The following is a 4,957-nucleotide window of genomic DNA, read 5'->3' as shown; positions in this document are numbered from 1 at the left end:
TTACATACAGATAAACATGGAGGCAGGGTTATTACATACAGATAAACATGGAGGCAGGGTTATTCAGCAGAACAAAGAGATGGGTTAGCTAATCTCAGTAGGAGGCGTCTTTCTAGGGGAACATTCCTGGAGGAGAAAGCTATAGTGAACATTTTCTACACTCCATCAACATCTGCACATGGACCAGAGGAAGCCTTTGCCATTTCTCTGAACATCACATGAGGAAGGCTTTGCCATTTTCCCATGGGTCTAAGGCTAGGGTCCTTGACTTGGCATGAACACATCAATAGCACACACTCAAGTAGGTTTCCTCTGCTCCCTATTATGATATTATTCTAAGTGCTGGCATCAGCTTATCAACTTCAGAGTGAATTATATTGTGTTCTCTATTATCCAATCATTTCCCTAAACAATCAATGTAATTATGCTGTGATTTTAACAATAAGAAACTTACTTTGGGCATAAAATGTTAAAGGAATGAACAGATGTATGAGAATTGTTCTATGTTCTCAGAAGACACTTCCCAAAACCATTTCCACGAATAATATACATGGTCACTTGATTCAGCTAAAAAATATAAAGAAAGAAGTCTCTATAGGGGAGGCCCTGGTGTTGTGCTATTTTGGTTTATTTTTCAGCTGTATTTGCTTGTGTTTCCTCCACATCCTTAATAGAACCAAAAGTCTTTGAAGTCAGAGGTCACTTCAGTAACATGCTGTCTTACACATACCAGACACTGAGCAAACACTTAGTAGATGAAAGATTCTCATCTGTGCACAGTTCAGTGAAGCACATATACGCTGTATGCTTCTGCTCTGTGTACTTCAGTCCAAATATAAAGATGCTAGAACAGGGGCAGAAGGGATGGCTCGGAAGTTAAGAGAGCCTGCCGCCCTCACAGAGGATCAGGTTTTGGTTCCCAGCACTCATGCCAGATAGCTAACAGCCACCTAGAACTCTAGCTGCAGGCAACTCAATGGTACCTGCACTCATAGGCATATACCTCAACACATTCACATACAAATGATTAAAAAATAATAATTCTTAAAAGATACTACAACATAAGCAAATAAGATAGTTCGCCGAATGAAGTAAAGTAAAAATTATTGGCCAAATTCATCAAAACAGAGTTAAAAAGAGAAAAAGAACCAAGTGTCCTTAGTGATGTCTCCTGGCAAAGTCTTGAAAGTTTTGGACAAATGTTTTTGGCGTTTTGGAGCAAATGACTCCCACAGAGGTGAGTAGTTCAATTTTTTCTGAAGTTGAGATCTGGAAGGTCTGTGGATTTTAGTACTTGATAATGCGGTCACACTCTGAGGCCAGGTCTCCAAGATCACCCCTAGTCTAACCCCACAGATGTGAGTTCATAGAAAGACTCCAGTAACCACATGCTTTTTAGTTTACCACATACAATTTTGCCCACAGCTATATTTATTCAGTTTTACATATAACCAGGGCATTTTCGGAAACAGCATCATCTAGCCCAGCTTTAAGACCTTGGAATCTATCATGGAAGATGATGATGGTGTAGAGATGATGGTGATATCTGACATTACAAGGTACCATCTCCACTTTCTCACAGTATCTTCCCAGAAACACTGCCTGAGGCAGCTCCTAATATACATCATTTGATGGAAAGAGAAGTTGGACCTTAGGATGAAATTATTTCCCCCAGTTGTTTAGTTAACAGTGAATCTTAGATTCTTAAAGAGTTATCTAGTTTTATTGTATGTATATAAGTGTTCTACATGCATATATGTATGTGTACATGTATGCCTGGTACCCAAGGAGGCTAGAGAAGGCACTGTGAGCCAACATGTAGGTGCTGGGAACTGAACACATCTCCCTAGGCCTCTAACTCTGCATTCTAATGCTCATGTTTATAGCAATTTTGATATTCCATCTTCCATGTAGATAATGTGCAAGACTCGTTAAGTTTCCAAAATGTAGAAGGAAAAATATCAAGATTATTTATTGTCACATTTAGCATCCAGAAGTCACATCTATGGCTCAGTTTATGCTGTGATTACGTTTGAAAAGAATTCTACTTTGAAAAATAGCACCAACTCATATTGTCTCAAAAATTAAAGTTTTGCTAAGTAATCTAAAAATCAGAATGTAAAAGCCAGCCTCTTAGAAGAGATAAATATATGAATAGAACCTTTGAGATTAATTTTCACAGGAAAGTGCCATGGTGACCCCATTTTGTTAACTTTATTACCTTGGGCATGATTAGCGCATGTCAAATCTCACCCAATGTGACCTGAAACTGCCAGAACACATGGAATCCCCAAACCATCATTCAAGTAGCCAGTGTGGCCTACATGAGTTAGGGATGCTCAGTATTGAAGGAAAAAAAAAAAACTGTAATCCTATTCATCAAGCACATATTCGTGGATAGCTTTTCTAATAAGCAAATTATTTAAACAAGGAACATGTAACAGTGTCCTTCCTTGTTCTTAGGTTGGCAATGTCCTTATAGCTTTTGTAATGCACTATCTTATATACTATGAAAGTGCTGGGAAGGGTCATGTGTGCAGGCTCAGGATGGCAAACCTAGCCCTTAGAAGGCCGAAACAAGAGAATTATAAGTTCAAGGCTCCTTTGGGCTACATAGAGAGATGCTCTAACAAGAGAACACTGGACTGAAGGATCCATCAATTTGTCCAAGTCAACCTAAACCTAATGGCTGCAGCTCTCTGGGATGGTTGACTTTTGTGTAAAGAAGCTGTCTCTAGTGTATGATTCTCTATGGGTGTTACAGCAGTCAAATAAGCAAACTGTAAGCTGTAACTTGCTTTGCAAATTCATGAGACTTACAAAATGTAGTTTTATAATATCATTTATGTAGATGGAGAGGCATATATTTTACAATAGTACAGTAGCAATAAACAAGCCAAGCAACATGGGCCAATCTAATGGCTAACACTTAAAGACTTCTGCTATCTCCAAGCAGATACTTTCTAGGAGTCATCTCCCTCAGCCCCAAATGCTCTGATGTATCATCCCATTTATACACAAGGATGGTACAGTTCAAAGGGATTACACAGTTTTGTCCAAGAATTCATGCTAAAAGGCAGACAAATAATCAAATTCTGGACCTGGTGGCTTTTAATAATTCCATTCTGTCTCAGTATATTTACACGCTTTAAGAAGTCATGGAAGTCTATTCACAGCCTGTCCCAGAGTCACAAGAACAAAGGAAGAAGGTAAACTAGAGGTAGGAAGAAACACGCACACAATTTACTGTAATTCTTTTGTATGAACCATGAAGTAATGGGATTATCTAAGGTATCAATGTAAAGTTTCTATGAGACCTAAATGTGAGTCACAGATTATCTCCAACCTTGAACATCAATCATTCCCAAACTCTCAAAGCATAACCTGAAGTATCTCCCTATTGGAGAAGGTATCAGAGGCAGCAAGCATTGGGGAACATCACTAGACAGCTCAGTGTCTATCTGGGATTCTCGGAGCTGAGCTCAGCTGTGACGTGTGTTGACTTTTCTAAATTCCATGTGGAAGGTCTTCATAGACTTACTTGTAGAACGGCAGTGCTAAGGAACGGGTGGGTCAATGCATACCAGACTTACAAGCCTGGCAACCCAACTTGGTTGGATTTGGATTTACCATCAAGTAAAGTACATGGGGCATTCTCTTGTTTTATCACCAATGAGAATCCAACAGATTGGGGTTTTGTGTATGAGAATGGACTCTAGTCCAGTTTAGGGAACTTGAAATACTGCCAGATTCATCTCTATAACACTTCCATGTTACAATGTGGAGCCTACAGCACTGACTTTAGGAAGTACTCTATCTAACTGTATCAGGTGTTTCCACACAGGCTGCCCTTTCAAACTAAGTGGGGTAATTTGAACAACTGTTGCAAAGCTCTGTGCTAAGATGAACATCACTATAGGAGACTATTACAGGGAGGAAGAATGTAATCTTTAGGTCACATGTTACTTTTAAATTTAAGATAGAACAGACACAATATGAAACTTACTATTTAACCATTTTAAATTTACAACTCTGTGTGGTATTAAGGAAATTCATATGGCCACACAGTTGTTGTCATCATTAACCTCTGATCATGTTGTCTGTTTTTATGTCGCAAAAATTAGTACTAAAGAGGTTTTTCATCAGAAACTAATTTCAACTGTTCATGTATTGCTATGATGAGGAAATCAATACCATAACTGTATTAGAATATGAACTAGATCATGAGGTTGTACAATATTATAGCAGCTATATGGTTTTTCCTTTCTTCAAGAGAACACCTAAAACTTGGACTTCCCTGTGTAGGCACAAGAATGCCACAGGGCAAAAGAATAAGAATTTGTAATTAAGAAACTATGTGCTTAGATAAATTAACGTTACACTAGATACTTCTGTGAACATCAGCTCAGCCTCACACCCATTAAATTACCATTATCTCTGTTTTGTGTGTGATTGAGCCTAGAGTACAAATGTTTTGTAAAATTGTGATCCCTGACTACCAAATAACAGATGTGGGGTCAAAACGGAAATAGTAAAACTCCGAAGGTCCCCAGTCTCAACAGCCACCCAGAGAAACTGTTAAGGATGGAAATCCCAGCACCTCACCCTGAAGGGACAGTATGGGTGTTCTAGTGAGTTACCCATAATGCCAAGGTTCCCTGAATGGTAAGACCCACTGCTCCACCCACTACTTCAATACATTTCCCTTTCACACTCCTCTCCTCAGGCGAGGCCCTCCACGTAAAACCTCCATTTCTTTGTGTTTGTAAGTATATGCTGCTGTAGGGGTGTGCTTGTGTATATATGTACAGTGTGTGTGTGGCAGTTGTGTGCTACTGTGGGGGTGTGCTTGTGTATATGTACACTGTGTGTGTGGCAACTGTGTGCTGCTGTAGGGGTGTGCTTGTGTATATATGTACAGTGTGTGTGTGGCAGCTGTGTGCTGCTGTGGGGGTGT

The 4,957-nt window shown here is 39.4% G+C and overlaps 1 protein-coding gene across 1 annotated transcript in view; it reads right to left on the bottom strand.

Moving 5' to 3' along the window:
• Maml2 (mastermind like transcriptional coactivator 2) overlaps positions 1-4,957 on the bottom strand; it is a 318,494-nt gene that overhangs the window by 284,751 nt on the left and 28,786 nt on the right. The gene's annotated exons all lie outside the window — the stretch shown is intronic.

This window comes from Mus pahari, chromosome 10, assembly GCF_900095145.1.
Source record: "Mus pahari chromosome 10, PAHARI_EIJ_v1.1, whole genome shotgun sequence".
Lineage (NCBI taxonomy): Eukaryota > Metazoa > Chordata > Mammalia > Rodentia > Muridae > Mus > Mus pahari.
Note: the sequence above shows the minus strand (reverse complement) of the source record. Positions and strands in the feature narration are given on the sequence as shown.